Below are 12051 nucleotides of genomic sequence, written 5' to 3' on the forward strand. Positions count from 1 at the left end.
ATATTTACTTTATTATGATTGTCTAGAACCAAACTCACACTCTCTCCAAGGTATGCCTATAATATATGAAGTGATGATGGATGACAGGGAGAATAATGGATTATGGTGAAGGCGTAAGTTGAGGGATGGATGTTTTTTATATAGGATCTTCAAGAAAGGCCTATAATGGGATGACCTTTGAGTAGTCTTGAAGTAAGAATATGGACACCTTTCAAAGTTACACTTTATTGGTTTCCTCTTTTTCTTTATAAATCCCACTCCTGTAAATCCATATTCTTAAAATTTGAATTGTTTAATATTGTGTGTGTTTGAGAATTCTTCAAAATAAGAGATCTATAAGATGCAAATGGTATAATTATAATCTCTTACTAACAGTAGTGAATTTGTGTTACTTAGCACATTATCACTCTAACCACTTTTGCATTTTTACAAAAATTAGGATTTTTTTCTAGAATATCAATATCATTTTACATTATTACCAAGTTCTATCCCACGTCTATAAACTTAGTTTTAAAAGTAGAAATTTCCTTTGGAGAGGTAGCAGTGAATAAGAAAAGAGCCTAATTTATTAAACTAGAAAAATTAAACTCTGAGACATAATGAATTGAGACTGTCTTAAACATCATGCAAAAATACAATTCAGACTACTATTCTTCCTCTCCCCTCAGGTTCTTAAGTTATAATCTACTTGTTTTGATGTTCATCTTTACTATCTACAGAGTATGTTTGTATACATACAATTTATGTATATTGTGCATACTATATATACTATATACATAATGCATAGAATATATATATAGGTATGTTACCTACTGTAAATTATTTTTTATTGGTAAAGCCAGTGTTGTGTATCTACAGAGACAGGATATCACTTTTATAACCTTGCCCTCCCCTTTCCCACCAGTTATTTCTTTTTCAGGAATAACTTAGATTAATAAGGTAAAAACTTGGAAAAATATCCGAAGTAGTTAAGAAAGACTAGTTAATGATTGTGAATTAGGAATTTCATCAGTTTTGTTACAGAAATTCTTTTTTTTTTTTTTTATTTCAGCTCATCATGGGGGTACATAAGTTTAGGTCATATACATTGTCCATGTCCCGCCCATCCCCCCGAGTCAGAGTCCCAAGCGCGTCCGTTCTCATTCTCCAGACAGTGCGCCTGGCACTCATCATGTAGTCATACCTCCATCCCCTCCCTCCCCCCACCTCCCTGGGTCTGCACCTTCAAGCATGACCATTCCCCAGAGGGTGTGCAACGCACTTGTCATGTAGGCATACACCCATCCTCTCCCCCCCCCCCATCCCAGTCTGATATCCAATTGGTATCCTTCCCTGATGTACATTTAGGTGATGATCAGGGAAACCAGTTTTCTGGTGAGTACATGTGATGCTTGTTTTTCCATTCTTCGGATACTTCACTTAGTATAATGGGTTCCAGCTCTCTCCAGGAGAACCAAAGAGATGTCGTATCATCGTTATTTCTTATAGCTGAGTAGTACTCCACGGTATACATATACCACAGTTTACTAATCCATTCGTGGATTGATGGGTACTTGGGTTGTTTCCACATCTTTGCGATTGTGAATTGTGCTGCTATAAACATTCGGGTACAGGTGTCTTTGTTAAAGAATGACTTTTGTTCTTCTGGGTATATGCCCAATAATGGGATTGCTGGATCAAATGGTAGGTCTACTTGAATCTGTTTAAGGTATCCCCATATTGCTTTCCATAGGGGTTGCACTAGTTTGCATTCCCACCAGCAGTGTATGAGTGTTCCTGTCTCTCTGCATCCACGCCAGCATGTGTTGTTTTGGGATTTTTTGATAAAGGCCATTCTCACCGGAGTTAAGTGGTATCTCATTGTGGTTTTGATTTGCATTTCCCTGATGATTAGGGATGTTGAGCATTTTTTGATATGTTTTTTGGCCATTCTTATGTCTTCTTTTGAAAAATTTCTATTCATGTCCTTTGCCCATTGTTTGATAGGATTGTTTGATTTTTTTCTTGCTGATTTTCCTGAGTTCTAAATAGATTCTTTATTTTCTTTTCAAGTTAATATATAAAGTACTCAGTAATAGTTTATCAATCAGGTGTTTACTGAAAGAATCTAGGGAAAGGGGTTGAAAATGGAGAGTGCTCTTTGTGTTCGTTAATATATACAAGGTTGTTGACTAAAGGTAAAAGGGAAGAATTAAGCAGAAGAAACCAGTTAACAAAAAGAACCCAGAAATTTGTGGAAGATGTCAACATCAAATGGTATTTTATCATTATGGATTAATTTTTATATGTGTCTTTGGTTTTGGAATTTACAAATTTTAATAGACTTTTAAAATTGGAATAATGAGATCATATCATATAAAACAAGTAATTGCCTTATGGGCACAGTCTTCAGAATATCCTTGAGTGCTTTTAAATATTGTAGTATATGGATTCTCAGGCTTCACCCCAGTCCAAAAGAATCAGGCTGAGCCCAGTGATTGTTATTCAATCTGCCAACACCAAGCCATAGATTAGCATTTTCGAACCACTGCTCTGTACCATCCATTTTGTAGCTAATATGAGATGGTATATATCTTTGGCAAAGGAGATTGGCTTTAACACATTCAAGTTATTGTTATCTCCTTCAATGCAGTCAATTTTCAAGACGTACAATAAACTAAGCCTGTGGCTTTATAGCATCACCCAATTTTTTTTTTGTTTTTGCTTTATTATAAACCATTTAACCAAACTTGATAGTCTACCTTGTTCACCAGTTATAACTCCAAATGTCTAAAAATGCTGACAAATATTACTCACCTTCCAAGAATTGAGTGTTTGAACATATTTAAATTACAATAGTCCCCTTTTATCTGCAGTTTCTCTTTCCACGGTTTCAGTTATCCATGGTACAGTACAGGAAGATATTTTTTGAGAGAGAAAGAAAGAGAGAAGGACCACATTCACATAACTTTTATTATAGCATATAGTTACAATTATTCTATTCTCTTATTAGTTATTGTTAATCTCTCACTCTTCCTAGTTTATAAATTGAATTTTGTCATAGGTGTGTATATGTAGGAAAAAACATACACAATTCCTTACTATCTGTGGTTTCCGACATCCACTTCGGGTCTTGGAATGTATCCCCTGCAGATAATGGGGAACTACTATATTCAAAAAATTGTGTGGCAGTCTATGAAAATCACATTCTGGGTATGTGGTAGGCTATGAAATCAAAATGTTAAAGCAGTGTCTACATCATTTGAATAAGTTATGTTTGAGGGAAAACACTTACGTGTTTTGGTTTGTTTATTTAAAATCTATCAGATTAGTTTAAGTTTCATCTCCTTAACTGAATTATTATTATACTTGCATGCAGAAACCATGACTTTCATACTTCTTTGTAATCTCAGTGTTGGCACAGTACCTTACTCAGAATAGTTATTCCTAATATTTGATGATAATATTTTTCCATTAATGATGTCTCTACACTGAACTAACAAGCCTTTTTTTACCTGTTACATTTTTTGATAAACAGCACAGACTCATTTGGGCAGTCATGTTTGTGATATTGCTCATAGCTATTAAATGGCTAATTTAACTGATCCATCATACCCTTAACATTGACCTTATTACTAACAGATTTTTGAGACAATAGATATTAAATACTATTCCAGAAATCTTGATTACCCCCCTCATTTTCTCTTCATTTTTAAAATTACAGATCTTGCTTCCAAGCTTTCAGTAGTTTTATTCAGAAGAATGTTTTCCTTAGCAAAAGTCAAGGGTAACCATTTAGCTGCTTCAAGTCCATCTTTCACATGCATTTGCTAAAGTGTTCACCTTTGGAACTAGGCATATTTCCCATAGCATACAAAACTGCATATGCATAGGGGAGAAAGGATTAGAAATCATACAATAGGAAATGAGAGTCTTTTCCCCTAAAAATTAAAGTTCTCCATCTGTTAATATATCGGGATGTAGTAAAACTCATATAGTTTAAAGAAATCTGTCCTATTTTAGAAGTTTTGGAATCAATTATTTTGGAAGGATAATGATATATATTAATAAAAATTATTCTGGATTTCTGTCAAAAGAATAAAAAGCCCTAAAGTTCAGAAGCTCAGCCAAGTGTGCATTTTAAAAGTTTTATTCTTTTTCTAGAGTTATTAATTTATTCTTTATCTGATCATTTTATTAACCTACAATACAATATATTTAAGGTCAAAAAGGTAATTTTGAAGGCGTTTCATATATTGAAAAGCCTTTGGAGACATTTGGGGGAAAACTTTTTACTTTTGGCTTGAAGTGCACTGAATGAGAAAGTTATTTTTTTCTAATTTTTATATTATAGTCTCTTAGATGCAAATTAGGTAAATTATAGACACCATAGCCTGCTTATCAGTAACTAACATTTGGACATACCTGCAGTGTCCTGAAGCCATATTCAATTGTGCATTTTATATGATCTTGGCTATGATTTATTTAACCTTGAATGTGATTGTTACACTTGAAGAATACTATTAATACCTTAATTCCACTTCCACTGCAAAATAAACAAAAATTTTGTGCACTTCTCTCTCAGGTTGTATTTAAGGTTTGTGACTGATTACAGAGCATTATCGGAATGCCTTTAAACATGGTTTAATTTACGATGATGAAGTGACTACCCAGAGGTGTTGTAATCTGCATACTCCAGAGCATACCATCACAGATATAATCACCCAAAACCACATGACTCTCTGGGGAAAGGGAATTGAGCCCCTTGAAACTGCTGATCTGAATCTAATGCAACAGAATTAAGATTTTCAAACAAGAATTTAGAAGGAAGGACAGCTCTGACCTCTCAGTAATGGCCTGCAGAAACAGAAGATCTACCTTGCTATTTTAGGAAAGAGGTGCTTAAGCTTTATTCTGGTGGGCTGATTTGTGGGTTGCTAGGAATTAGTGTCATTTATATTGTCCTCTGCTCAGCCTCAGAGAAACCTTTTTCTAATTTCTTGATCACCATAGATTGTTCTTTGTTTAACATACATCTAAGTCATGTTAGGTATCAGGTAAAACCTTCTTATTGTTTCCCACCACTTCCTAATCCCCATCAAGCTACAGTGGGTCTGCGGTCCCCAACCTGTGGGCTGCAGATCTGCAGATCTGTACCAGTCCATGGCCTGTTAGGAACCAGGCTGCACAGCAGGAGGTGAGTGGCAGTGGGCAAGCAAAGCTTCATGTATATTTACAGCCGCTCCCCATCACTCGCACATCACTGCCTGAGTTCTACCTTGCCCTCCCCCATCCCCTGCCCGTCTGTGGAAAAATTGTCTTCCAGGAAACCAGTCTCTGGTGCCAAAAAGTTGGGGACCGCTGCAGTAAATGATCCTGCTCTGTACTGCTGTGTTCACACAGCTAAACACTAGAAGACATATCATAGACACTCACTGAATAAACTTTCATAATTTTCTAGTATAATCCTCTTATCTCACAAATTGGGAGACTGAGTCACAACTTGGTTATTTATACAAATCACACAAGAGAATAGAAACTATATCACATGATTGGGAATTTCCTGTGAGTTTGGAATTCAATTTGATCAATTGCACTGAATTTTTTTGTTTGTTTGTTTTTGTTTTTGTTTTTTTATTATATCCGCTGAATTGAAGTTGCCAGTAACTGAAAGAGTTAGAGCAAAGTAGCCCACTGAACTGCTTTGTCACAAACTAAAGGAAGATAAGAATCAAGCAAAAGAAAGTAATAAAATAAAACTAATTAGGATTATTTTAAATGTGAATTTATATACAAACAAATATTGAAAACTTCTTGAAAGTATGGACAGTGTCCTGCTTTTCTTTCTGTACATCTTTGCATTTTATAATTGGATCAACTTCCCTGCTTTTTATCATTTAAATGATGATAATAATATATGCTATACTAGAATGTAAGCTACAAGAGAGCAGAGACCATTCCTGTATGTTGACTTTGGTATGCCCAGCACCCAGCACAGGGCAATTAGTATGATAATTAAAAAATGAAAGATGACGATTCCCTAAGGAATTCTAAAAACCCAGAGAATAAAGAGTTCCTTTTTAAAATATGGAATTGGATCTTATCAATCTAGAAAGGCAGTTTAATAAAATCACTTAGTGTTATATTTCCTTTTTATAATCTGAATGTACTTTTTTTTGTCCTCAGTTTTATTTAAATTATTAAATTCTTTTTCAATAGTGAATTCACAAATTAGTTTGATAAAATTTATATTTACAAAGACAAAGCTACCACTCAGCAGAGGAAAAAACAGATAGATTGGTATAGTTGCTGAGGTTTTATCCAAACAATGAATTACAACAATACTAAATTGAATATTATAAAATCAAAATTACTTGCATTTAAGTGCAATAATCTGTTTTGTCTTTGTAATATAAATCTTAATCCAGCAAATATTATTCTTCAGTTTTCGATTGTAATATTTATAATCAAATCTGTGACATTATTAATATAAAGAAGTTGAGTTTTCAGCTCTCAGTTTTTTGTTTAATTATTCTTTTCTTACTTAACCTTAAGAAGCAATCTGTTCTCCTGAAACAGCCCTTGGATTTTTCAACAGATGGAAGTTTATCTTAGATCAAAACAAAGCTTCTGTTTCAATGTAGTCCTGCCTAAAGGCAGAAGAATGGACTAGGAGACTTCTTAAAGTCTGTTCCACATCCCTATGTTTTGTTTGCAAATCTCACTGCTTTTTAGTGAGCTAAAATAGATGGAACCTCCAGTACCATAAAAGAAGATAGAAATTACACACTGTCCTCATCAACTCTCATGCTTTGTAATTCATTTTCACCTTTATTAATGAAAAAGTAGGCCTTAGAAGAATATAGTAAACAATGTAATAATTTATTGTTTCCCAACCCATGAAAAAAAGTTCCTATTTCTCCACTTTATAGTTATGATGTCCCTACATTATTTTTATTGTAATTGTATTGCCAAATCAGGTGTGAGATTAGATGTTGGATGTTACATGTAATCTGCACAGAAATCAAATTATTTAACCTCTAAGCCCACAATACCCCCTCCTGCTAGTTTGCTGTTAAATATTCAGTATTTTCTTGTCATGAATACAAATAGAGGACAAATTAGAATCTACAGACAGCTGACCTGAGCTTCAGATTAGAGACTGGGGGGCTTGTGCTATTTTAAATGTTTTAATTATCATAGTCCCAGTAGCCAGTTGAAGGACACACATAAAATCATTTTTAACAAAAGAAAAAGAAAAAGAAAAAGAAAAAGCTCATCCTCCTTCCTCCTCTTAATGTGAATGTTTGAGTATGATTACATTTGCACTTCCATTGGAACTATGCTAATTTACTGCATTAAATTAGGTCTATTAGTAGTAGTAATTTTTATAACCACTAAATATTTTCAGTAATATTTTCAGTTGGTGTATGTTTGCCTTTTCAGAATTATGATCATTTTATTTCATAGACAATAGATCTGTTGTGTTTACATGTAAAGCTTAATTTAAACAACAGATCTGGTAGTTCACACTGAATGTGGTGAAAATATATGGGAATAATGGACTAATTTATATATGATAGCATGTATTTGCATTAGAAGAGAGAATTCAAATAAAATCAGCTAGAAAGATTATTCTAGGAATTAAAAATATTTAATGTGTGATAGTTTGAGATTTATTTTTAAATATTGATGCTTAATTGAAAACTTATAATTTGGAGTTGAAGGAAAGGTTATGAAGTAATCAGAATGTTCTATTGGCTGATTAAATAAAAATGTTTATAAGCATTTATAGAGCAAGGAAATACACTTAATTTTTAAAAAGACAGAAATTTAAGTAAGTTTTTTATGTTAAAGTAACTTTATTTATTCTCAAGATTATATTATTCTGATGCCTGCAGTCTTGAATTTGCATTTTTTGTTTCTTGTATATGTTAGTGTAATGTTGATTTGATTAGTTATGCCTGACTAGTAAGCAGTGAAACATTTTTGTATACTCTTGGGAAATAAATTTGGCAGAAAATCAGCATGAGTAGATTTAATTATCACTCTGAGACCTTTTCCTTTTCTAGCTTAGTGATCCTGAAACTCCATGTGTCTCACCGAAATCTGTGTGGACGCTAAGCTTCGCTTCCCAATTTGTTCCTCCACGCAATGATAAGCCAAGCAATTACTGGTTTATTGATTTTTCATCATGGCAAATTTAAAGTTGATTTTTTCCTGAAAAGGCAGGGGTGATTAAGTGTTTCCCCTCGGTTTAGTACAAGAGAGCTATGTGGCAGAATCTAATATCCTGAGGTCAACCTCTGCAGGCAGATAATACGGTGTCTTGGCCACGTGTTAAAGAGAGAAATCAGGGCTACAAATGTGATAGGATATATGTGGAGACAGTTTAATTTGCTCCATTTATATGAACAAGTCATGTGGCACATGCTTGGAAAACATCATTTTGAATGGGCTTAGAAGTGAAGCCCACGTGGGCAGAAAGAATGAGTACAAACAAGAAAGATGTTATTGCTTGTTAAGGGAATTTCACTATCATTTTTAAATGAAAATAAGTAAACTATTAGCATATGGGAGTTAAATCCACATATGCCATTGTGAAGATTTGCTGGTCTGTAAAATGCAAAACTAAAACTAACCTGTCATGTAAGAAAATTATGATTAAGCTGAGCATACCAGTTTTAAAAATATATACGTTCTAATCTCTTCATGCAGTATATTTTTGTGCTTTTCAAAGGTAGAAAATGTTAAATCAAATATTCAATGCTTGATTCCAAGATACCTTGAACAATTTTTGGAAATAATATTATTTCATAGAAGTTACTAATTACTGTAAATAGGAGTATAGATAAAGAGATAGACATAATTATGGAGAGCTTTAAACCTAGGAATGGTGAGAAAGCTCAATAACTTGCTTGAATATTTACCATAATTCTTATGTAAAATGGAAGCATTCTAGTTTTAGCTTTTCTGGTTATAGCAAGCAAATATATTTGCTAGAACATAAAATAGAAGATTTCTCTATATGGTAGTTTTTCTTAATCTAGTATTACATGAAAGATAAATATTTAACAAAATGTTTAACACATTTAACCTGGTCTTAAGTCTACAAAGTCTGTTTTACAACTAATTTTATTATTTTTCGTTATGGTTCCTCAACATTTACTCATTAGCAGTCCACATTATTCTACCTTTATCAATATTATTCAGAAAGATTCTAATCGTTTTCTTCTGGTAACCTAAAAATGGAGATTGTAGGCTATTTCATGTATCTTATTTACTAAAAAGTTCACCTGGATGTGTCATCAGTCATTACCTGAAGTTAATTGTATGCTGTTCTTTTGGTGAACTATTGATATGATTACATGTTTTTAATATTCAAATACTTTTATTTCTAAAAAAAAATTTAAATTCCTTTGAAACAATGATGCTATGATCAAATATTTTATCATGTATAGAAACCCAAACTTAGTTCTGATTTTGACATAATAAATCTTTTAAAATTTTACACAAAGGATATAAAATGAATACATTAAGATCATTAATGCCATCTATTCTCTCACTAAGCACCAAGGCAGTGTACAAAAACCAGAGTTCTGCCTCCAATCAAGTCTTTTCCTGTGAATTCAAACCCATGTGGCTAGAATTAGATTGCACTTTACACTCAAGAATCTCTCTTCCACTTAGTTCTTCAATGTTTGAGCTCTGAAGTTTTGTGGTTTTAATTTTTCTCACATCTGACAGCGACTGTCTGGCTACTTTTTTGAAATTGGTGAATCTACCATCTTTAAGTTATATTTAGAAAGATTTATGAATTATTTTTAGCTATGTCATAAATTTTTGTGAGCATACCATTTTCCAATACAGATTGACTTTCATAAATTAGATGGTTGTGATTTTTACTGACTTAAATTTTTTATTTAAAGATATTTTTCTCTAAAGCAATAAAATTTACAGCAAAAATTCTAATTTTAGTTGCAAAGTGTCTTCTATCTGGGTTGGTATGAAGTCCACATGCATATAAAATATTCATATAGTACTTAAGGAATTTATCCAGGACACAATCTTAAAGGCTTATTTATAAGCATCAAAGAAAAAATTAATTTTTTTCGTTCCATCAAAAGTGCTTGACTATTTAGCAGCCATACTGATTATCATTTCTCTACGTATTTAGCAGAACTATACCACATCCTCGTCCCTTCCCCACAACCACTACAGATATTTTCAGACTAAGAGAATGCAAATACAGTGTATTACTCTTTTAAATGTCCATTCTTCTACCAGCCTTCAAGTAAGTGTTAGTTGATCTAATGACTAATTGATAAATCACATTCTAATGTCCCTTACCTGACTTCTAGTGTTGACTGAGCAGCAGTGACCTCTAACAGTTAATGGTTGTTCAAAGGAAGAGGTCAATATGGAAACTGGATCACTGCCTTGCCATTTCATTCACCTCCTTCCGTTAGCAGAACCCCATATCTGTTCCAGGCACAGTGTTAAATGCTAGGGTGATGAAGATAAATTAGGCAAGCTTGTTGTTCTAAAAATGTTTGCAGCCTATTAGAAAGGGTATGTCATGTGCATAAATAAGTATAAAACAAGGTAGAAATAAGCTCCAATAAAGAAATGCAGGTAGACTGCTTGTGAGAAGGGAGAGATTACTTGCAGCTGAGAGAATTGGGGAATGCCTCGAGGAAATTGCTTACATTTTTCAAATCTGTCAGTGTGAACAAGACTGGAGTAAACATATAGGTGGTGGGGGTGGTGAGAGACATTTTTTAAATTTATACCAAATGCCTTTACCAGTGCTAGTACCTAAAAGTAGGTTACCTAATTTTAGCTCCATAACAACCGTATGAATTATTCTTATTTTATAAATAAAGAAACTGGACAAGTTAAGTGACTTACTCAAGGTCCTACAGCTAGTAAACAGTAGAGATGGCACTTGAAAATTCTTGTCCTGACTTTATATTCAGAGCTCTTTTTTCCTATGTTACAACTAACACAGCAGTTGGACCTGGTGCTACACAAACCTGGCATACATCAAAATCTCCTGAGGGTGGTTTTTAAAATATCTAGATTTCACAACCTTATATTTTTCATAATTTGAGGGAGTCAGCCCAAGAACCTCCATAGGTTCATAAAGTTTCTCAGGGGATTCTAATTTTCAGTCAGCACGCTGCACAGATAAGCGTTTGGAAACAACTGCTCTCCGCAGTTGAGCTAACCAATTACAAACATGATTTACCACATACTACGAGAATGAATATATAGTCATGTATTCATATTTAATTATATACTTTTTTAACCAGTGATTGATTATTTAGATATCCCCTTTATAATTTTGAAAGTCCCATGATTTTCAATCAAAATATTTGTGGATCCTTGAAAAATAGCAAACCATATTTCTTTGATACTAAGGCACACTGTATTTACATTTTTTAACAACTCTGAAATCAGAATTCATTTTGCAATTAATGCCATCTTAAACTCACTGTCAGCCAGAAAGAAAATGTGATTCTTGATGTCATTTTCTGTTCATTGACAAACTTAGTTCTTGTTCCTGGCCACATGAAGGGTCAACTAAGCCCTCAACTAGCTATCAAGAAAACATTTAATAACCACTTGAGGAAGGAATATGAGCCCCCCCGCCCCCGGGGGTGGTCCAGAAACCTTCCACTGACACTTTCTGATGAAATCAAGAAAGTGCCTGCATAAAACTTGCTAAATGGGTGTCAGTAACTTGGAAGAAAACCCCAGAGACAATACTGGAACACCCTTTTAAGGCTGCCTCACAAATACTCTTGATGATAGAAAGAACATTATTGTGAGCAAAAACATGGACATCAACAACACTAAGTTGAAAGATTCGGAAGAGTCATATTCTGAATGTGAAGAAGTTTCAGAAATATACTAGGAAGTTTGTTTCTTTTATCTTTGTCTTTTTATATATGTGCAGGAATGATATATAATTTTTAAAAATCTGTTTTACATCTGAAAGAACTCTTAGAATAAGTATAAAAAATTCTCAATGATAGGAAAGTATGTGCCACAGAAGCTGTGAATTGA

At 33.5% G+C, this 12051-nt stretch overlaps 1 protein-coding gene across 1 annotated transcript in view; it reads left to right on the forward strand.

The window, feature by feature from the left end:
- Positions 1 to 12051, forward strand: part of RSRC1 (arginine and serine rich coiled-coil 1) — a 399121-nt gene that overhangs the window by 343858 nt on the left and 43212 nt on the right. The window lies entirely within an intron of this gene.

Source organism: Lemur catta, chromosome 1, assembly GCF_020740605.2.
Source record: "Lemur catta isolate mLemCat1 chromosome 1, mLemCat1.pri, whole genome shotgun sequence".
Classification (NCBI taxonomy): domain Eukaryota; kingdom Metazoa; phylum Chordata; class Mammalia; order Primates; family Lemuridae; genus Lemur; species Lemur catta.